Here is a 23,642-nt window from a genome sequence, read left to right as displayed (position 1 = left end):
GATAGCAATAATATCTTACATCAAAATATTTCTGTAAGCATTAAGTAATTCCAAGTAAAGCTGTTTAAATGAACTATGACAAATGTCATAACTATAGTATGGCTCATATTTAATTTGTATAATTGTGAATGCCTTGAAGGCGGAGACTGAATCTCTTTTTGATCATGATTCCTCAGCACATAGCACAGTTCCTGGAATACATTTTGATGTTCAATAAACATTTGTTGAGCTCAGCCAAAGCTATTTCATATTAATGGTTAAAATTCTCACTTACTAACCCAGAGGAAATGCTGAACCATATACCCGTAGTTACTGATGACATCTGAATTAATACAAATCATGCTGAATTATTGTTCATTATCATTATTTAGACTAAAAATGTATACAGTGCTATATGTAAATTTACTGTGTAATTTTTATAGGATTACCCTCTTTCTGGTCACAAATGAGAATATGTACTGAGAGATCTATAAATGGTGGGAAATTCCCAAGGATTGTCTCATAGGAGGAAGGAGTGGAAAAATGCCCTGATTTTGGTAATGTTGTAGATTGAGTGTGCAGATATAAACAGAGATTCCTAAGACATGTGTTACTGAAGCTTGTAAACTTTAACCTTGTGGCCACATACCTTTATAATTCGTGCAAATTGGTCTGTTCAGAGAATTACCTACCTACACTACCTACAAGCCTCAGGTTTGTGTGTTATCTTAAAACCATTTCTGGTGGAGTTTTCTCCCCCCACCTGTATGCATATCTCTCTCATTAGTCTTAAATTTAAGTATGAAGTTCAGTAGTATGAAGTTTTCCCAGCTTCAGTCTTCTACATACTGCCTTCATAATTCATCTCCACATGTATGTACCACTTATTTACCTAAGATTTTCTTTGAACTCATTTTCTTTTTCCTAAATGAATGTGTTTTAAAAGAAACTTAATATCATTATTACAAATTGAAAATCAACACTTTTCCAAGATCTTGATAAAAATAAAAAATAATGAAAACAAAACAATTTTAGTGAATGCTACAAAGAGACCATTGTCTATTGAAGACTCTGAGCCCTAGGCCTCCTCTCCTTATTAAAATAAGCAATAGTGAGAGGGCTGTTAAAGCCTATCTCAACTGAGTTGTTATCCTTGTAATAATAAAAAACCCAAAAAATAGTTGAAAAATCAGTGATTTATTTACTATGTGATTCCATTTCATTTTAATGATTTGCAAGCCTACCACCTACAGGCATTTCATGTCCCACACTTAGGAATACACTAGGTTAGATCATTGGTAAGGTATCTTTCCACTTTCAATATCTATGATGTTTCAAATATTTTCTCTTCCAATTATTTGTATATTTCCTCCCTCAGTTCTCATTCATGCAAACTGTCCCTGACTTATACCTCATGTACAAATGATTCCATTTTACCAATGACTACTTCTGTTCTTAGTGTTGAGGGTCACTATGAAAAAAAAAACTTGAAAATTTTTATGTAAAATAAGTCAAAAAAGGGGTGAAAATCAGGAAGTTTTTAGGAGGAAGTGACTCAGACAGAAGTCTCTTGCTTCTTGACCAAGTATAATTTTACTTATTTTTCCAAGCATTTCTTTTTCATTTTCTTGTACTTTCCCTCTAAAGTTTGAATTAAAAATAAGGAAAATAAGTATATTTATCTGAGTTAAAATAAGTTAAAAAGACAGATGCCTCCAGAAGGATTAAGAGGTCATTAGTCATCCACACCTGAGTATAAATTAATCCAATCAGTTTATTTCCTAGATACCTGAGGTTACCTATAATGAAGGGGAGGGAATGAAATAGTTTTGATGAGTGGTTTATTTTGGGGGACTGGGGGAGCATAAAAGCAAATAGGGTTGGCTGGGAAGGCATGCAGAGGGGGAAGGGAGGAAAAGGAAGACCAGAGCATCTCAAAGAAAAGTTCAGCATAGTTTAACATTTTTCTCTCATTCTTCTCCTTATTCTGTCACCTTAGTTTCTGTTTTAGAAACCAGGTGGTGGGTATTAGAGAGGGCATAGATTGCATGGAGCACTGGGTGTGGTGCAAAAACAATGAATACTGTTATGCTGAAAAAAATAAATAAATTAAAAAAAAAAAAAAAGAAACCCAGAAGTCAGATTAGTTAGATATTGTATGGTTCAGATACTTCTTAGATTAAGTCAACCTTTAAAGGCTAAGTATTATTTCCCCCACCATGAGTAAAATTGCTCTTAAGGGAGGATGTCTTCTGTGTTTGGTGACACATATTTGGTAATCTGAGAACTGTACGTATAGTGCTCCACATGCAATGGGTAATTAAGAAAAGTTATTACTTCCATCTGCCTTTGTAAATCTCCAGTGGGACAGAAAATGTTAGGAAGACTGTTCGTGTGGATGTGGATTTTCCCAAGAGAACAGTTCAATTTTATATATAACATTCCTGTGTTTTTCAGGTCCTTTATTAAGTGTCCTATCACTTGATGTGATGATTTTCAAGTAGGTTCTAGGTCAGTGATTTTCAAACAATCTGTGGTGAAAGACCAGGATCTGATGAATTACCTATCTATCTATTTATCTCTGATCTCTGGCAGACCGATCCTAGTGTGCAGCTCATGCCACATGTGACTCACCACACTAGTCTGACAACACACACACTGGCCTGTTACCTCACTCAAAAAGGAAATTTGACCAGCCTTGAGCTTGGATGTTCCGGCAATGTCAAGTTGCTCTAAGAACTTCTCAATACTTATTCCTAATACTGGCTTATCACATTGAAGACTAGTGAGAAGAAGTTCAGAGACTCTACTTTGGGTAGACTGGTCCAACAGGTATTCTCCAAGAGTTCCTTTTGTAAAATGACAAGACCCCTCTAGTCCTGGGAAGTCCTTTTATTGATCTAAAATAAATGATATCTGTTAGTGTGGTTCATAGACAAAAATAATCTGAGAATTATTGGTTTGTAACATGAATTTTCCAACTCTCTTGGAATTTTCTTGTTGCTATTTTCTTTTGAACTCTACCAGAAAATTAGGAGCCCAGAAAATTTGGAGGTCTTCTTATATAATTCTTAAACAATTATTCTACTTATATTATATAAACATAATATATAAAATAATGTATAAAGTACTTTCTGTCAGTTTCAGTTATGCTGCAGTAACAAACGATCTCTGGAATCTCAGAACTTTATACCGGTGGACATTTATTTCTTGTTCCTGTTGTTTGTCTGTCATGAGTGGGGTCAGCTTGGCTCTAGTTTATTAATTTTAGAACCCATGCTGAGAGAGTAGCCCTAACTGTGACACTGATGGTCTTGACAGGAAAAGAGAAAATGGAGGCCATATGGTGGTTCTGCTGTGCTCAAAGATGGACACATTACTCTCCCTGATGGCTTAATTAAGTTATGTGACCAAACCTGACTTCAATGAGTCAGGGACGGTGAACCTTCCAGAGGGAGGGGACTGGAAGAAGGAGCAGCAGAGAATTCAAACACTAATAATTCCTACCACATTCACCGCTAAGATTTGAGCGAGAGGTGGGGAAAGAGTAGAGAGGCATTTCAAAGAGTAATCTATTCCATAAATCAAAAGGATAAAATTATCTGTACTAATTTCAATACCAATTTGAAATCATTTTACCCTTTCCCCCCTGGCCTTATTTGAGATGTGGTTGACATATCACATTGTTTAAGTTTAAGGTATATAACATAATGATTTGGTGTATGTACATATGCCAAATGATTACCACAATAAGAGTAGTTAACCTATCCATTATCTTACAGGGTTTCAATTTTTGTATCTGTGGTGAGACCTTTTAGGATCTACTCTCTGAGCAACTTTCAAATATACAGTATCCCATTGTTAACCCATCATCTTGCTGTATATTCCATCCCCAGAGCTTGTTCACTTAAAACTGGAAGTCTATACCCTTGGACCTTCTTCCCTCACTTCCCTTACCCCACCACTCCTGGCGACCACCTATCTGCTTCTGTGCTCTCTTTCTATTTTTCTCTATTTCTACTTCCTTCCCCAGATGCAGGAAGTTTTCAGCTATTATTTATTCAAATAAATTTTCTGTCCCCTTTCACTCTCTTCTCCTTCCAAGATCTCTATAATACAAATGTTATTATGCTTGATGGTGTCTCTGAGTTCCCTTAATGTAGTTTCCTTTTTTTATTACTTCTTTTCTCTCTCCTGTTCAGCTTGATTGGTTCCCATTCCTCTCTCCTCCACGTTGCTAATCCATTCTTCTGCCTCCTCTCTCTACTCTTTCTTTTCTCTGGTGTATTTTTAATTTCAGTTATTGATTTCTTCATCTCTAGTTCTGTTTTATGTTATCTGTCTCTTTGTTGAGGGTCTCACTGAGGTCCTCCACTCTTTTCTCGAGTTCAGTGAGTGTCTTTATGACTAGTTCTTTAAATTCTCTATCAGGCATATTACTTATCTCTGTGTTGTTTAGGTCTCTTGCTGTGATTTGTCCTGCTCTTTCTTTTGTGATGGAGTCCTCTGTCTCCTAATTTTTTGTAACTCTCTGTGTCTCTTTCTATGTGTTAGGAAACTTAGCTCTATCGTCTGCTGTCGGAAGTTGTGCTCACTGGGGAGTGTGGTGGAAAGACATTTTTTTTTAATTTAAAAAAAAGAAAAGAAAGTTGTGTCCTTAGGAAGAAGAGGTCCTGAAGTGTCCTGCAGAACAGTGTCTCCTGCTCACCAGAACCTGGCCCTTCAGAAATGTTGTGTATGTGTGTTGTGTGTGCCGTACTGTTGTGACTGAGCTGCTTTTGCCTTCAGTCAAGTCATCTGCAATGGCTCTCTTGGCCTGTTGGGGGCAGGGTTTGGTCCCTGTGTCGTTAGTGGTCAAGAGGTAGAACTTGAGTCAGACCAGGTGTTTGCCAGAGCTCCGTAGCACCAAACTTCAGGGTGCTGTCCTCATTTGGTCCCCTAAAAAGCTTTCTTTAGTGGGTGGGACCTGCTGTCAGACCAGATATGTGACCCCAGCTTGCTGTTGAAGACATAGTCAAAGTAGTGTATGTGGTTTATCTTCCCCTCTCCCTCGGGCTGGAACCACTTCCGCAGGAATCACTGTTGGGACTGGTTGCACACTGCAAGGCTCATGATACCACTTTGGATGGCCTCTGGCCAAGGGCTGGTTGGAGGGTTGGGGTCCACGGGAGGACACGGGGTGGGGCACCTAGTGCCCACAAGGTCTGCATAGTCAGATGCAGGAGGGGACCTACAGCTTCAAGGAAAACTCCTGTCGAGATTGGATGGGTTGGGGGGGCCTACTTGTGTGAGTTTCTTACATGTTTTGGATGTTAACATTTTATCACATACATGATTTATAAGTATTATTTTCTCCCATTCTGTGGGTTGCTTTTTCATTTTGTTGGTTGTTTCTTTTGGTTTCTTGTGGTCCCAATTGCTTATTTTATTTTATTTTTTTAAGATTTTATTTATTGTTGGACAGAGAGAGACACAGCGAAAGAGGGAACACAAGCAGGGGGAGTGGGAGAGGGAGAAGCAGGCTTCCCATGGAGCAGGGAGCCTGATGCGGGGCTCGAGCCCAGAACCCTGGGATAACAATCTGAGCTGAAGGCAGACGCTTAATGACGGAGCCACCCAGGCACCCCCCACTTGTTTAGTTTTGCTTTTGTAATTGTGCTTGTGACATCCATAAAATCTTCGCCAAGACCAATGTTGGAGTTTTCCCCTATGTTTAAAAATCTTATAGGAGTTCTACAGTTTCAGGTCTTACATTTAAGTCTTCAGTATATTTCAAGTTAATTTCTGTGAGTAGCATAATGTAGGCTCCACTTCCATTTTTTTTGCGTGTAAATATCCAATCTTCTCAACACCATTTATTGAAGAAACTGTCTTTTCTCTATTCAGTATTCTTGGCTATTATGTCAAATATTGGATAGTTATATATATGTGGGCCTATTTTTGGGTTCTCAATTCTGCTTCACTGATCTCTGTGTGTGCTTTCTGTCAATGCCATACAGTTTTTATTACTATGGTTTTGTAACATAGTTTGATATCAGGAAGGGTGATACCTCCAGCTTGTTCTTCTCAAGATCCTTTTCACTCTTCAGAGTCTTGTGGTTTCACATCAATTTTAGGATTTGGGGTTTTTTGTTTGTTTGTTTGTATTTTTGGTTCTGTAAAAAATTTGCCACTGGAATCTGATAGGCATTGCACTGAATCTATAGGTGGCTTTGGGTAGAACAGACATTTTAACAATACTAATTCTTCATTCTCCTCTGTCTTCAAGGTTATGTGAGATTAGTTCTTTAACTGTTACAAGTGGAAAATGCATCCCCTATGTAAGAATTAAAGATGTTTTATATTAAAAAGAGAAACATCCAGGGAATTTAATCATCTCTCTGGAGTATATATGGATGACATATACGTAAGCATGATTATAAAGTAAACAGAAAAGAAGATGAAATGCAGTAGGAAACTCTCTCAACTAATTTCTGAGGTTTCAGAACTTCACTGTCTTTTATCTTGATTTTTGTGGTTCATTTTAGAAGATGTGGATATCACAGAAAAAGAGTCACATATTCATGTACTGAGCCTTGTGAGAAAATTTCTGATTTGATAAAATAAGTTAGGACATCTACAATTCCCAGAGAAGGAGTCTGACAGGTCTTAGCCCTTCTTAAAAATTCTTCATTCTCTGAGGATAGGAAAAACAGTCCTCACACCTTTCTTCGAATAGGGGTCATTTCATATCAAAGAATTAACAAGACTCCTTAAGCCCCTAACATACAGCCGTGGAGTAATTAGGCTCATTTGGGGTTAAGGCCTCTTCAAGATCTCTTTTATTTTTAAAACACTTCAGATTTGAAATGTCTTGTCAGAGCTAGAAGTAAGAACAAGGATGAACCCTGCTGTCTGCAGATCAGGAGGGGGGGGGAGGGAGAGAAACAAAATTCATTTGCCTCTTTCCTTCTTGCTAATTATTTCTTATTTGTAAAAGAAGATTTTATTTTATTTTATTTTATTTATTTAAGAGAAAGAGGGAGATTGAGAGCATGCGTGGGAGGAGGGGCAGGAGAAGCAGACTCCCTGCTCTCCTGGGAGCATGACCTGTGCCAAACGCAGATGCCCAACAACTGGGCCACCCAGGTGCTCAATTTCTTACTTTTATTATGCTCCTCCTTTAAACTCCTCTTGGGATTTTTTTTCTCTTTCTGTTTTGTGAGATATTAAGAGTACATTTTCCTAAGAGCTCTCCATGTTTAAACTTGGGGAAAAGAATTGTGTTTTTATAGCCAGCATATCGGCTTGTTTTAAATAGACATGTGCTTGCAGCTTCTTCATGGGGCTGATGTGGCAAGGGAGTGTGGCCCGGAGAAATGCCATATAGGTGTGTACTTCCACTTTGGCAAAATAATGGTCGCCCATCAAGTTTCCAGTATATGCAGAGTTCTCGGATTTGGTTTTAACACCAGTTCTGTGAAACTGGGACTTCCACTGCTCCTTTATAACTGGATTAAATGGCAGAGGATTCAATGGCAGACCCTGTGTTTGGGAGATCCGTGGTGATACCCGTGGTGATCTTGTCTCCTCCTGCTCCTTCCTGCCCCCTTTCTCCGTGCACCCACACATCTCAGAGCGCCCATGTTCTTACGTAACAGCCTGAGATCCGCCCCTGTTGACTGACCCTCCACTGATCCGTGAAATTCCCTTTCCCCATGGTTGGAGTTTATTTGTCTAAAAACGTGTACTTTACCTGAACACGTTAATCATGGAGTATCTCTAGGACTTCACACACTGGAACTGAGGCTTTAACACCTTTTCAAGGACACAAGGTTTTAGAACATGTCTCTCTACCATTCCACTAAAAATGGGCCTTGTCAAGGTCACTCATGGACTTTCTAAGGTCATAACCTTTGGCCAGTTCTCAGGCCTCGTTTTTCTCCATCATTCACAACGTGTGAGTGTCCCCATCCCTGTTCTGTCCTGCAGTTCCTACCGGGGGCTTCTGGACACCACTCTTGCTTCTCCCCCTGCTTTGCTGGCTATGCCTTCTCAGTCTTCTTCGCAGGTTTGTTCCAAGCTCCCAATCTTGAAAGGTCGGAGAGCTCGGGCTCAGTCTTCAGATGTTGTTTATTCTCCACTTTGAGCTATCTTGGTTTCTCTCCTTTTTTTTTTTTTTTTTTTTTAACCTCCAAATCCAATATCTCAGCATATCATGCTGACTGCCTTCAAAATATATTCGGTATATGACTACTTCTCAACAACTCTACCATATAACTTTTTACCTAACCACTTATTCTCTGACCTAGCTTATTGAAATGTCTCCCCTCCTCTACTTTGCTGTCCTACCCTTTAATCTGCACACAGTAGCCAGAGTGCTTCTACTAAAACATGCATCAAATCCTGTCACTTCTCAGCTCAGTATTTTCCAGTGACTTTCCTTCCCAGAGTAAAAGCCCAAATCCTTACAGTAATCTTGGGTCCATGTGGTCTGGCCATTGCTACCTTCCTGATCTTTCATTTCAGCGCTGTTCCTTTCCCCACATCTGCTCTAGCACACTGGTTCCCTTGTTTATCTTTGAGCATGTCAAGAGCACGTTCTCAGTTCTGAGTCTTTGTGTTTTCTGTTCCACCGAATAGTCTTATTACTTTCTCCCTGACTCCTTTGTTTGTTCAAATAATACCAAACATTAGGAGACTTTCCCTGGCCACATTTACAATATAACAGAGCTGCACCACCGTCACCGCCCCTTGACACTCTCTAAGCCCTTGTGCTGGTTATTTTTCTCCACAGCAGTTATGACTACTGGTATATCATTTGTACATTTGTTTAGTGGGCAACTTTTCCCATTCTACTAGAATATAAGATTCCTGAGGGCAGATACTTTCCTTGCTATTACCATGCCCCTAGTGCCAAAATAGGGCCTGTCATGCAATGCAGTCAGACTCTAAAGCAATAGCTGATTGAGTGAATAGATAAGCATACGTCTAGAGCTGTGGGAGACTGTATTTCCCAGCAAGGAGAGAAAGCCAGCATAAAATAGAGGAGAACAAAGCCAGCATGCTGGGGCAGTGGGCGGCGGGGCGGAGCAGAGACCAGGTGAAGGGTGAGTCCTGGTTGAACTTGATTTCCTGATTGGTCCAGATGCTGAAGTGCATTTCTGATCCCCTGCCGCTTGGTGGTTCAATCTTTCCATGGAGTCCATGGACCTTTGCGTGTAAGTGGCCTTGAGTTGGGTTTCTGCATCTACCAGGGTCCTAATGAATGCACTGAAGTCATATATACAGAAGGAATGATAAGCAGGGCTGGAAATCAGGTCTTGGATTTTCAATATAGCATCATACCAGGTGTTTCTGCAGTTTAAAGCCCTTATGTAATTACAGGACCCAAAGGTATATATGCCCAAATCCGCTTGAAACAAGGCCCCAGAAGGTGTCAGAGATGATGAGATCCTGCTAAACTTGCTACATACCCGTTTTCCTCCTTCCAGAGGGTGCCATCAGTTTATTATATGAACATTTATTTTCAGGATCTGGAAAGAAACAACACATCATCATTGAATGCCCCATTATTGATCAATTCATGGCAAAATTAAGAACAGAATTATGAACTGCATTAATGACTGGAGAAGTCCTGTGTTGTTACATTGGAGGAATGTTAGAGGTGACTTCATCCATCTAGAGAAATGATATGATTGACTCAAGATAACTTGGTTAGTGACAAAGCTAGATCTAGAACCCCAAAATTACAAAGCTGTTTCACTTTCAACTCAGGCTCTTTTTACTACACAAGATGCATAGCTTTTCCTTTTCCCCTGGTCCTTTCATTCCCACCCTGTTCTCTGAGGTTATATACAGCCGTGTAAACTCTATTAGCAATCTTTCCATCAATAAATTGTGGACCTTGCTATCTAGGTGTCTCCGGAGAGTGTGGTGACACATTTTAAATGAACTCAGGGTCACCGAGGACTATAAGATGGAAGGCAATCTCACGCAAGCTACGAATGAAATATGAATCAATCCAAACTCAGCAATTTATAGACTCATCCATGTGAAAGAATAATAACTTTAGAATATGTCCCAAAAGCAGGTTTAAAGGTCATCATGCATAGACTTTTTTATATTTCTATTTTAGAATGAGAAATTGATTATTATCTCAGAGCTAAATTCCACTTTGTACTGTCTGTCCAGCAGGCTGGAAAAGGTATGAATCACCTGATAAAATGGAAAAATACTACATGCTCCTTAATTCCTGATAGTTTTAGAGAGGTGCATGCTATAAGAATAAAGAAGAGGCAGAACAAATATTTGGGAGAATTAAAAAAATACATATATATATTTATACATTCATGGTTCTAGGTTATATGAAATCAAGTTTCTTCAAATTTGAAAGATTCACATCAGGATGCCATCAAGGAAGTGCATCACCGACTATATGTCCTTTTTGAAAATAACCCTACTCATATTGAAATTGTGGGAGAGAGACCCTAGATTGGCCCAGTCTGGATCACATCAACCCCACTTACCAGAGGAGAGCGGGATATATTCCCTACAATAGCAGAGTTGTAGTTCCCCAAAACAGAAGCAAGAAGAGATTTATGCTGAAAAATGAGAAATAAGAGGTCTCCCCCCCGTAGTTCCCTGGATCTGTCCCTTTGCCATTTCCCACATATTGTCCTGATGTTTTGGGAAACAACAGGGTGTAAGGCAAAGGGACCTGAACTCGGATTCTAAATCTTGACTTTGACCTTCATCTCTGTATAATATTAGACAAGTCATTATATAACCTTTCAGGGCCTTGGTTTTCTCATCTGTAGAATTAAAGAACTTTAATGTGTTGTTGCAAAGATTTCTTCCTGCTTCCTAGGGTAAGAATTTATGGCCTAAACTTGGGCGCTGTCCACGGTTCTGCCAAGTTAAAGTGAAATCTTTATAACTGTATTTCAAGGTTTTATTACAATAGATAACCCCAATTAGAATTTATTCTGGTTAAACATAAAGACTCCAATGGCATGAGCTCTAGTAGCCACCCAGACTGGAGTGGAAGGAAGCTGTGGAAGAAGTCTTGGACTGGCACTTAGAGATGTAGTACAATGCTCATCTGTGCTTTTGTCTCTTGGGCATTCATTTACTCTTCTTCAATTAACAGCACCATGATACTCTGTCGGTCAGTCAGTCTTCTGCCGTCTGTACATACAGTTCAGGTGGAGCCAACTTCACCCTTCACGTCTCCCCTCCATTTAGCCCACAGTGAAGGATTGTTGTTCTGTACAAGATCCCAAGTGGGGCTGAATCGGGGGGAGCTCTAAGGAGATTTAGTAGCTTATTAGCCAATACCAGTCAGGGAAAGTTTAGCTCCTTTGGTGCATGAATAGGACAGAAACAAACAGTATAAAATAACACAAGAGAGAGACAAATAAAGAAGGACCAAGACATGGGATAGTCTTGTCTCGGGTGCTGAACAGAGGGCTGTGTTCAGGAGGTTGACTGCTTCCCATAACGTCCCATCCAAGGGAGAGGTAGAGTCACTTCAGTTCCTGAGGAGAGTGTCCTCCATGAGGTCACCCATTGTTGAGAAGATTTCCACATCTCTTCCAGTAGATCAGTAGTACTTGGAATCAAAGACCAGGATAGAAGCAGAGTAAGGTTCAGGAAGGCAGATGGATGGTCACATTTGAGTAAGAATGAAGAGTCTAGTTTCAGTTCAACATTTGTTGAGATTCTGGTTGGAACGGCAGACATGAAACAAGTACTGACAGTACTCTGAGGTAAATGCAATCAGATGTGCAAGATACTGTGAGAGCATAATGGAGGAACATGTTGAGTGGTGGTGGCATTGGGGGGAGACTGCCCAGGGATAATTTTCTGGGGGAAATAAGAGCTGAGCCATCATAAAAGAAATATACGAGTTAGGGGATGGAGGTGCATTACAGGCATAAGGCACAAGGGGCAAGGGGCAGGGGAGTTACAGTGACAATCAGTGGGCATGTTTGCAAGAGTCAAGAGGCGTGTTTGTTGCAGTAAATAAGCTGTTTACTGGAGTGGAACCTAAGTGCAAGGCAAGGACATGTAGGAGAGTGATCTGAAGAGGGAAGCAGGGGACAGATCATGCAGGGCCCTTGCTACCATGAGAAAGAACCTGGACATTCCCCTGTAGACCAGAGGTCACACATAGGTAAACCATAGGCCAATTTTTACCCTCAGATGTGTTGTTTGTCCTGTACAACATCATTTTTATTACTATAAAAAACTTAAAACTTTTAAGATTTTCACTTTGTTGATGGTTTCCTTTGCTGTGCAGAAGCATTTGAGTTTGATGTAGTTCCACTTGTTTATTTTTGATTTTGCTTCTTGTAGATTTAAAAATTGGGAGTCTTTACATATAAAAAAATCTAGATTTCTGGTCTGTCTAGAAAAAAATGAGATTTGGCAATCCCCGTCTGTCCTCTGATATGGTAAAAATTGCCTGGAAAGAAATAATAGCTGTCATTCTGGGATGGTCCTGTGCATTTCCTCAGTGCTTTCCACTGATTCCTCACTGGCACCTGGCTCCCCTCTCTCTATTTTTATCTGTGTGGCCCTTGTATTGAAGAGAATATCTGCAAAAGGATTCAGGTACCTGCATCCAGAGTTTAAGTTGCCCCTGGCACGATGTGCACCTATCTGGAAGTTATTTGGTCTTTTTGGTGCTCAGTTTCTTCATTTCTAAAGTCGAGACTAGTTAATTTGCAAGGTCCCTTCTTGATCCATTATGCTATGTTTCTTTTATCATTAAAATAGTGATAAAAATGCTCTAGTACTGTACAGTTTTCAAAGATTTTGTTTTTAAAATGATCCCTATGAGCTAAGTACTGTGTTCTTAAAAAGATGAGTAAACTGAGATCCAGAGAGGCCAAGAAACAAATTCTCTTCCCCTTCTCCTTTTTCTATACAGCAGTGCTATGCTTGGATTTCTCTTTTCTGATAGTCCCCAAAGTTGGTGCATCATGAATGGAATAATGAAATGTGACCAACTAGCATGTATGACATAAAATATTTGGGGTGTAATTCCAAGGCAATGGGATGGTTTTCATATGATTAAAAATATACAGTAGCCTTACCTATTTTTTTTTTAAACTTCATGTTTCTTATAAGATGTTTTGGCATCCTAAGGAAGAAGGAGCTAAAACTGAGCTCGTGAGAAGATTTTTTTACTCACTTCTCTTCAGACAATTTATTCAAGCATAAACTCTTTGAAGCAATTGTGTAATCAAGTCTAAAAACAGTTTACAATCCGCAGAGGCAGTGAAGCAGGGACTAGTTAGAGTGAAAGGGTATATCTGAAGGGAAAGCAGATGTCACTGGTTCCATATACACCAGGGGTTTTGGCTCTTCTAATGTGGTCCTCTGAAGGGAGAGGAAGCCGGACTGCTAGTGACGCAGTGACTTACTGTCTTCATGATAACCTGCAAGGTAATGAGGATACCACACTTGCAGCAGCCAGATAGTTTGCTTCCTACAGCTGAACGTGAAGTTGCTGGAAATGAGACTACCAAACAGTGGAATTACTAGGAATCCGGCTTAATGATTCACATGTGACAGACGAGAGCCCAGAGCTCATCATTCCTATACATTTAAGAAAAGTGTGTGAACTGGAAGACAAATAAGTTCATGATTCTTTTTAAAAAATATTTTATTTATTTATTAGACACACAGAGAGAGATCACAAGTAGGCAGAGAGGCAGGCAGAGGTGGGGAGAAGAAAGCCCCCTGCTGAGCAGAGAGCTGGAGGTGGGGCTCGATCCCAGGACCCTGAGATCATGACTTGAGCCGAAGGCAGGGGCTTAACCCACTGAACCATCCAGGCACCCCAAGATCACGATTCTAGTCGAAATGGAAAGGCTAGGGGAAAACTTAGCATATGATTCCCTATCGCTTCAGATGGAGGAACATTGCTTAGGTGTCTTTATTATTGTGTGTGTGAAGCATGGTAATTTTAATGCTCTTGTGAATTAAATGGTGTATATTCTTTTGCAGAAAAGCCTTTGTAGGCTTGAGATGCTCACTGGTGAAATAGCAGCCTGAGCTCAATGAAAAAAAAAAAAAAACAAACCTAGATTGCATCTCAAACAATCAGCTTCCATCACTTCTCGGGCTCATTGCTCTAGTGATCAACCACCAGATCAAATATTTCTCTTCTTTTGGACATATCCTTTCCCTTAATCCTTCCCAGGAGTCCTCCTGTCTGGCGAAGCACTAGTGCCTCACTTGGCTGTGGGAAGTCAAGTCTCCTTGATTGTATTTTGGGGAAGCTTTGTACAGAACCACTTTGTAGCCAGACACTAGACAGCGGCAAACACAGTGGAATTGTAACATCTATCTCAAATGGGAGTAACATGATTTTGTCTTCTTTGAGTCTACCTCTTTGACCGAGCCCCACTAAGCTAATTCTCTTTCCTTGAGAAAAACAATGACCTTTCTGATGGAGTTCGCAGGACCATCCAGAGTTTAGGTCACATCTGCTTTATTTGCAATCATTTGACATATAAGCATACTACTGCTTTTCCTGGACCTCACATTCACTTCCTGAATGGGCCTCCAGACATATGTTTCACAAGTGTTTTCTCTAAGAGTGTCCTCTTGATTCTTCTAATCCCATTTTATCCCCCTTTTCAACCCCAGTTATTTTCTTCTCCATCATTGACTCCCCCAATTTCAGTGTACTTACTGGATGGCACTTTTTTTTTTTTTTTAACATATATATAGTTTAAAGTAGGCTCCATGCCCAACTTAGGACTTGAACTCATGCCCCTGAGATTAAAAGTCACAGGCTTGGGGCACCAGAGTGGCTCAGTTGGTTAAGCGTCTGCCTTCAGCTCAGGTCATGATCCCAAGGTCCTTGGACTGAGCCCTGCAATGGGCTCCCTGGTTAGTGGAAAGTCTGCTTCTCCCTCTCCCTCTGCTCTTCCCCCTGCATATACTCTTTTTCTCTCTCAAATAAATAAATAAAATCTTAAAAAAAAAAAAAAAGCCACGTGCTCTACTGACTGAACCAGCCAGGTGCCCTGACATTTCCTTTTTTTTTTTTTTTTTTTTAAATTCCTTGCTCTGACCTTAAGAGTCCTGCACCTTCATTGTTTCTTTTTCTGATAGTTGACTTCTAACTCATGAGTGGGAATTCTGTCTAATGCAGAGAAGAGACTTCTGGTCAAATTGGAGAAATAAATTCATATTTTGACATATCTTTTTTGCTCCAAAATGCTGACACATCAGATAAAACATAAAAAAAAAAGAAGTAAAAATAATAAACCAGAACTTCTGTGATTACAGTTCTTATAGAGTAAAATCATCAAATTTTAGAAATTTTATATGGTTCGTCCTAAAATGTAAAGGGGCTGAAAACACCAGAGAAATATCCCTGAGTATCAGAAATGGACAAACAAGGTAAGTGGTGAGTAGGACTGGAGTTACAGGTTTGCTGGATCTGGAAGCGGTAGTGGCTGTAGGAGCTTGGCTCTGTTGTGTAACAGGGACTTGAAAATATCTCATGAGAGGTGGAGGATTGGACACAATCCCTGTAACTTGAAGCCAGGTCTTGGAATGGGGCTTGATAACTCATAAAAGAAGGGTGGGGGAAAAACTGCTACCAAGAAATGCTTGGACCCGTGCATCCTGGCACATGCATGATTTGGGAGGAAAAAGGACATGGGCTCCAAGGTTTGGCCAGCAACCAAACCCAACTTCCTGCTGACTCAACATTTTAATCGGCAACATCTCAGTTGTCATCCCCATTGCTTCTCGAACCTGTCCTTACGAGGCGGTGCTCTGGATTCAGACACTGGGTGGAGGCAGTTTCGAAACTCCTGGAATGAGGGACAGAAAGCAAAGAGGGACAAAAGGAAAATGAAAACACAATCATGCGGTGCCTGGGTGGCTCAGTGGGTTAAGCCTCTGCCTTTAGCTCAGGTCATGATCTCAGGGTCCTGGGATTGAGCCCCACATTGGGCTCTCTGCTCAGCTGGGAGCCTACTTCCTCCTCCTCCTCCTCCTCTCTCTCTCTCTTTGCCTGCCTTTCTGCCTACTTATGATCTCTGTCTAATAAATAAATAAAATCTTAAAAAAAAAAACCGACAATCTTTTCTGTTTAAAACAAACCGTCAGGGGCACCTGGCTGGTTCAGTTGGTTGAGCGTGTGACTCTGGATCTCAGAGTTGTGGTTTCAAGTGCCATATTGGGTGTAGAGATTATTTAAAAATAAGGTCTTAAAACAAACCTGGAAATTAATGACTACTACAAACACATGAAGGAATCTAATAGTAAGAAAGACTTGAATTCATTAGGGATGAAACTGATTTATGAATTTATTTAATGTATTAATTTTCCTGACAGAGACTATGAACTATGCATGTTTAAGGTATTTAAGGAGAAAAAGGAAGTAATAAAATTCACTGAAAAAATAAATTACAGAACAAAAGCAACAAAATCTGATATGAAAAAGGATGTGTTAGAAATCCTGGAAAACAGAAACAATGAAAGTCCTTGCAAAATAACATTTCATAGTTGTAGAGAGAATTAATGACTTGGAAGGCAGTACTGAATAACTTACTCGGAATGCAACACAGAGAGATGAAAGGACAAAAAAAATCAAAGTGTATGGAAGGGGTGATAGATTGAACTTGAAAGGGACTGGCTTTGACCATTGTGTACATTTTGATGATGCATTATGACCCCATGTGTATAATTATTAAAAGCAGGCCAGACAAGGCTACATATTTAATAAAAATCTATATATACAGTAAGATTACATAAAACTTGAAATGATAAACACCAAATTTCAGATAAGCTGTTGCTTCCGAAATAGGACCAGGGTCAGTGTGAAAAAGGCTTTACATGGTCACCATCTCACTGTCTCTTTGGCTCCTTCTCCCCCTACCCGCCCCCGCCACCTCCTTAGGAAAATAAGCATCCGTCTTCATATTTTCAGAGCTTCCTCTTATTGATTATGGGGAAGGGGACTCTGTGTCATGGACAAATACAGTCTGTTATCCAGCCTTTTGTTGCTTTTGTTGCTTTTGTTTTAGTAATACAATCTTCATTATTAAAGAAGAGGTGTGTCTGACTCTTGGTTTTGGCTCAGGTCATGATCTCAGGGTGAGATCCAGCCTGGAGTAGGCTCTGTGCTCAGCAAGGAGCCTGCTTGAGAATCTCCCTCTTCCTCTGGCCCTCTCAGTCCCACCCGCCCTGCGTGTGTCCTCTCTCTTTCTCTCTCTCAAATAAAGAAATCCTTAAAATAAAAGAGACATACTTGTACCTATAATTCTTTTCTTTAAACACTATCTAAAGGAAAATATGGCAAAAAGTTAAGATTTATTAAGGTGATGTGCTGGGTCCCTGAGCATTTAGTATTTTAGTTGCATTGTTACAGTGGATTACAGAATGAAAATATTTCATTTGAGGGGCACCTGGGTGGCTCAGTCACCCAGGGTCTTGGGATCGAGCCCTGCATCGGACTCCCTGCTCGGCGGCGAGCCTGCTTCTCCCTCTCTCTGTGCCTGCCGCTCGGCCTGCTTGTACTGTCTATCTCTCTGTCAAATAAATGAAATCCTTAAAAAAAAAAAAGAAAATATTTCATTTGAAAATAAATGTATAAAATAAACAAAAACAAGAAACCATGTAGTTAGTGTCAGTGCTTAGGGCACTGGTTCGGGGGTCAGATTCCTCACGCCTCAGATACTAGCAGCGTGACTGTTCCTCTCGCTGTGCCCCAGATTCCTCATCTGTAAACCAGGTGTTGTCAGGGAACTGCTTCCTGGAAGTACTTGAGGATTAAATGAAAAAGATGGCACACCCGTGCACAGAGCTAGAAGACTCGGGAAATACACATATGTAGGAAGAATAAAACCACCTCATCCAAACCATAGTAATATCTTGGCGGGTATGCCTGCAGTCATTTCCCCTGTGGAGGTGCGTATAAATATCATCCTCATAAATTCAAGTCCCTCATGCAGTTTTGGGTCTCTGGCAAGCAGAATCTGTATTCGCAAAACTCAAATTCTTTATTGCTGCTTCTGCAAAACCGTGAAGGGCTTGAAATACATTTCTGTAATAAGTTTTCACAGCTCCGTGTCTTCTGTCCCATTTCCTTAGACCCCACGCTGTCCCACACCCCCTAGAAAACCCTTCCTCTTCCCCAGGTCCAGGCACCTTTTTCTGTTTATTGTGGTACATTATGATGTAGATTTGGTTGTCCTTTCAGATGGTCCCCCTTCTCTTTAGTTCATCTCTCTTCATTATTTTCGATTCTATATCACAAAAGTCAAAGAATCTATCTGAGAAAAACAGAACTCTTTGCTTAGGGTAAGATGTCGCTGACGGGGACCCTAAAGGTAGCTTGGGTATCGTGGCAGCAGCGGTGCTGGGAACCCGGGCAGCAAAGACTGAATTTGCCCTGGAGGGGTAGGGAGGAAGCATGAGGACATTATGCTCGTACAATTTTAATCATATTTCCTAGTAACATGACATCATACTGCTTATATGAACTTGAAACCAACTTCTAAACTTAATATATTACAATTAACGTTTTTCCATAACATCATTTTCCTTGCGTAGTTTCCCATAATATAGATTAAACTTTTCTTCCGTAGTTATTTCCAAGCTTTCGTTACTATAAACAAAACTTTGATGGGCCTTCTTATAGCTGTATGTATGTTTATACCTTAATTCCTAGAAGGACCGTTGTTGAGTTCAAGAATATACCAGGAGAGGAGCGCCTGGGTGGCTCGGTTGTTAAGCATCTGCCTTAGGCTCAGGTCATGAGCCCAGGGTCCTGGGATCGAGCCCCGAATCCAGCCCAGCTGGCATCAGGCTTTCTGCTCAGCAGGAAGCCTGCTTCTGCCTCTACCACTCCCCCTGCTTGTGTTCCCTCTCTTGCTGTCTCTCTTTGTTGGAAAAAAGAAAAGAAAAGAATATATCAGGATACCTAAGGCTTTTTCTGTAATAAAAACAAAATGAAACAAAATTCAGCATGAGTGTTTTGAGTCTCACACGGGCTTTTTTTTTTTAATTTTTCTGAAGTATTCACATTTGCACTGAATATCCTTAAGAGAGTTAGCTACAAACCACAGAAAATCTTGAGGGAGATTTTCATTACAAACTATTGTGTCAGCCTTCTTTGTTGAGATTTAAAAACAAAAGAACCTTTTCAGTAGCATGGCAAATCTGTCTTTAAATTCTAGGTAGATGCAGGATCCTTTAAAACTAATATCAAAGGACTTTTTTAGGGGCGCCTGGTGGCTCAGTCAGTTAAGCAAGTTGTCTGCCTTTGGCTCAGGTCATGATCCCAGGGTCCTGGGATCCACCCGCATCAGGCTCCCTGCTCAGTGGGGAGTCTGCTTCTCCCTCTCCCTCTGCGCATTCCAACCCCACTTGTGCACGCAATTTCTCTCTCTCAAATACAATCTTGGAAAAAACAAAAAAGGACTTTGAGGGGATGCTTTCTGAGGCTCTTGTGACAAGGGTCGGGAGACCCAGAGAAGGCAAAGGGACGTTGCCTTTACTATGTTAGAAAACATAGTGTTTCAAATAACAAATTTACAGACAGAATTTTGGAACACAAGACTTATGTGTGTACTCCCCGACAACTTTCATTGGTTCCCTATTGACACGGAATGTTTGATCTTTCAATCTGATATTCAAAGCCTACTTATCTCTCCCGACTTACGTCTCACCATTCCTCCTCATGACCCTGCGTTCCAGCTAACTGAGCCATATGCACTTACGAACCCTCCATTGCTTTCCAACAGTTACACCTTTGCTCATGTTGCTTCCCCACTTCTGTTTGTTAAAATCCTATCCTACCTTTGAGAATCAACTGTAACCTTTCTTGTGTCCCCTCAATTAAATATGGCCACTTACTCCTGTAAATATCAAAGGTACTTTATTCCGGATTTTAAAAATGATGACATTTATCAAACAACTCCTAAATAGTGACCTTTACACTAAGCATTTTGCAAACACTATGTAATGTAATCCTTATGACAGTTCTGTGGGGATAGACATTAATTTTATATGTGCCTCTTTCCTGGAGTTTTCTCTTTCTCTGTTCACTGTCTGAATGCAGAGTGAGACAGGGACAAAGTCCTAGAGTAACACCAGCAAACGACAGCCCGTTGCCTGCTTTGTACATGGAGGTCTACGGCAACATGGCTCAGCCCGTTCATTTACGTATTGCCCACCAAGGATCTGGGCTTTACCGTAGAGTTGAATAGTTGAGACAGAGGCCATATGGCCAACCAAGCCTAAATATTTGCTCTCTGACCCTTTGCAGAAAAGCATTGCCACCCCCTGGGCTAAGAGGATGGTGGGACCACATCACGGAAGGACCTGAGTCCCCAGTTGACTACGTGGAGTGGAACTGTTCAGCCCTGCATCCCGCCAACCTGAACTGACCTGTCAAGGAAGTCAGAAACAAATTTTCATTCTGTTAATGCATTAAAACTTCGGGTTATTTGTCCCAGTAGTTGGCCTATCCTCATTACTGCAAGAGAGATGTAAGCATGCGGACTATCCTGGGCAGCAACGAAGTGGTTCTTCTTCCCCTGACCCGGCAGTGTGGGAAGGTTGTTGCAGAGCTCTCTCACTGGCTTCCGATGCCTTTTAAAAATTACTGGTGAGTGTGAGAGACACTCTAGGATCTCAAGTCAGCAACATGCTCCAGAAAATAACGCTCGTGATGGCGGCTGAGTTGCTAGTGATTTAACTGAGCAAATAAACAGCATAGGAAAAAAAGATCCCAGTGATTGCTGGGGCGTGTACTCAGTTAGGGGTCAGGTGGGGGAGGTCAAACTGGAGCAATCTGGAAAGCTTTTCTATGTGTCCTGCCCCTCCAGAGCTAGAAGAACGGAAGCTAAAGCAGATACTGATTTGATGGCACCTTCTTTCTTCTAGCAGCAGTGTGTGATGTCCTTCTGTTTCTTCAGTGAAAAACTCTAGGGGAAAGGGAACTCAGAATGAGATCAAGATAAACTTTCCCAGGATCTCTGGGATGCTGAAAGTGACTGCGGCGTCTCCGTGGGAATCTGAATGAAACCGAGGGTCATCCACAGTGTATCTGTATCTTTGGACTGTGTTTTGTTTAGACGGGGAACAATCTAGTCAGTGATCTATACATTCACCCCCAGTGGCCATTTGGGTTCCTTGCCCCGCTGCCTTCCTGGGGGAGAAGGAAGATATTTATCCTCCCACAGGGTTTGTTTCTTTGCTTTAACAGAACACACTGATCTCGGAACAATAAAGCCAGTTACAGATTAACTGATCCCCGCGTCTCAGTTTCATGGAACCATCAAAGTCCAAGTTGGATAGCTCTGGCTAAGATTATTTACGAGGTCCTACCCGAATGTATTCCGTGCAAGTTGCAAGCTAAGTCAGCGGACGACCCTGCGTCTTTTTTCCTGCTCCCCCATCCAGCTAGACTGAGGACGGCAAACTGGCATCAGCCGCCCACGCTCCTCCTACAGCCGTGGTCTGTCTGAAAATCAGAGTGATTTCGTACAAACGTCCAGGCTTAAATTTCTCTTAAAAATTAGGGCAGCCTAAAAATACTGGACCCTCATTCCCATCCACCAACAACAGTCAGAGCTGGAGTGAAATGGGCGTGCACTTTCCAGTGGGATGCAGTTCCTAACACTCAGCTCTGGGGGACGTCTGTCTTGACCTGCCTGACTCCTGTAGGTGTTAGAGTTCCGGGCTCTCAGTCCAGTGCTCCTTGCTGTCTTCTCTGCTTAGCTCATTTTTTTTTTTTTTTTTAATAAAAAGAAGACTGGATGGGGATAACCTAGATAGGCATCTTAGATCTACTATAATGTGACCTGGGGAAAGTCATTTATTATCTCTATGTTCCTTGTTTATAAAATGCCTAAAGCAAAAGATGGACTGTTCTGGAGACTAGCCAAAGTAAGGCATGAAGAATAGGCCTCCATATTAGGTCTTCCCTTTCTCCTGAAGGACACTTACATCTGTTTCCACCTTGGTCACCTTGTCTCTAGTCTTTTCACTCCTCCATTCCATAGTTTTAAAATGTTTTATTTACCCACCCTCGCAGCTCTGATGGTCGAAGGAGATCTATGTCAGATAGTCACACAGATAAATATAGAGCTGTCGCTAGGAGAAGTGCTATGAAGGAGATGGCCTTCGCATAAAGAGACCTTGTTCTGGGGCCTTCCATAAAGGCAGAAAGGTCAGATAAGGCTCTCAAGACCTGAAGGATAAGGAGTTGTATGATTGAAGAGGGGTTTGAAGAATATTCTAGGTTGTGAAAACAGCATGTGTGAAAGTTCTGTGGGGACAGGAAACACGGAGAAGATGCAGAGCTAGAAGAAATCCAGTGGGTCAGGTCAGAGGGAATAAGGGAGAGTGGGGATATGCGGCTGGAGAGGAAGGTAAGATTAAACAGCACTGTAGTCCATGCTTAAGAGCTTTATCTTTATCTTAAAAGCAGTAGTAAAGCCATAGAAGGTTTCCACAGGGGGCTTTACAGAAAGGTAACTCACTCTGTAGTGTGGAAATCAGGTGGGAAGAAATATCAGATTGAATCCTATGAAAGTGTCAGATCCAGATTCTTTTTGTCCTAGAAGATGACCATTTCCTATGGTTCCACCTAATAGATGGATGCAAGGTAGACCAGTTCGGGGACTGGGGAGAGATGGCGATGGACTGGACTAGGATGGGGTATTGGAAATGGAGAGAAGGGCACAGGTCTGATGGATATTTACAAGGTAAAATCGATGAGCCTTAGTGATGGATTGGTGTAGGGTATCAAGGACGATGCCCAGACTTGTGTGCCTTCTTGGGAAGTGGTGTCATGCTTGAGTAGGGTAGACTGGCACATGCCAGGTTTGGTGAGCAGGGATGATTCCACATGGGTTCAAAGTGCCTTTGTAAGAACCAAGAGGAGATCGCCTTTGAAAGTATCTCTACAGATATATCTTGCCTTGGCTTTAGCTGAATTTCAGGGGGCACCGAGTGACCCTAGATTATGTTAAAGTACCAGCTGAAGGTTCCACATCATGGAAATTTTATAAGTTAAGGCCCTAAACCTATGTGTGGTGTAGACTCAGAGTTTTAATTTTTGTAATGACTTTTCATACTCCTTTCAGAACCCCAGGCAGACTATGTTTGTGAAGGGCATTCAGTTTCTTTTTCTCCTTTAGGCCTAAACCTAAAGGAGAGTTGTTTTTTTTTTTTTTTTTAATATTTCCTTTGCCCAGGGAGGGAGTTTCCCTTGCTCCTGTGGCCTCCTCCTGGTATCAGCTCATATTTATTCTTTTGACTTAATTTTATAACATTCTTAGCTCCAGAGGATTCATATTTTTCTTATGAAACTTGGCTGTATGGAAAATAAATTTGTTACATTGTGTCTGCTATTTCTACATGGCAAGATGCTGTTTGGGTCAGCTCAGTGGGCTGGGTGGTCGGAAATGATGTAGTAAATTTTCTATACATATTATTAGAATAGTTTTTAAGGATGTATGATGTGCTGTTCTGTCATTTGACATAAGAACACACCTCCTGTCACAAGACAGGTAAATCTTGCAGGCCACTTGCCATCTGACCTTGCTATTAGGCTGTGAGCTCGCGGAATATGAAAATGTGTATGTGACGTGGGTCCTGGGCTAGAGTTCCTGCGCTGGAGCAGCTGGTTCTCA

The 23,642-nt window shown here is 41.1% G+C and overlaps 1 long non-coding RNA gene across 2 annotated transcripts in view; it reads left to right on the top strand.

Moving 5' to 3' along the window:
* Nucleotides 1–23,118, top strand: part of LOC116570428 — a 41,473-nt gene extending 18,355 nt beyond the window's left edge. For both annotated transcript variants that reach the window (XR_004277425.1, XR_004277424.1), the window contains exon 4: nt 20,267–23,118. This is a non-coding gene — a long non-coding RNA (uncharacterized LOC116570428). The remainder of the gene's footprint in view (nt 1–20,266) is intronic.
* The last annotated feature ends 524 nt before the right edge of the window (nt 23,119–23,642 follow it).

The sequence above is a fragment of the Mustela erminea genome, chromosome 12 (assembly GCF_009829155.1).
Source record: "Mustela erminea isolate mMusErm1 chromosome 12, mMusErm1.Pri, whole genome shotgun sequence".
Classification (NCBI taxonomy): Eukaryota; Metazoa; Chordata; class Mammalia; order Carnivora; family Mustelidae; genus Mustela; species Mustela erminea.
This window is presented reverse-complemented; position numbering and strand designations above follow the sequence as displayed.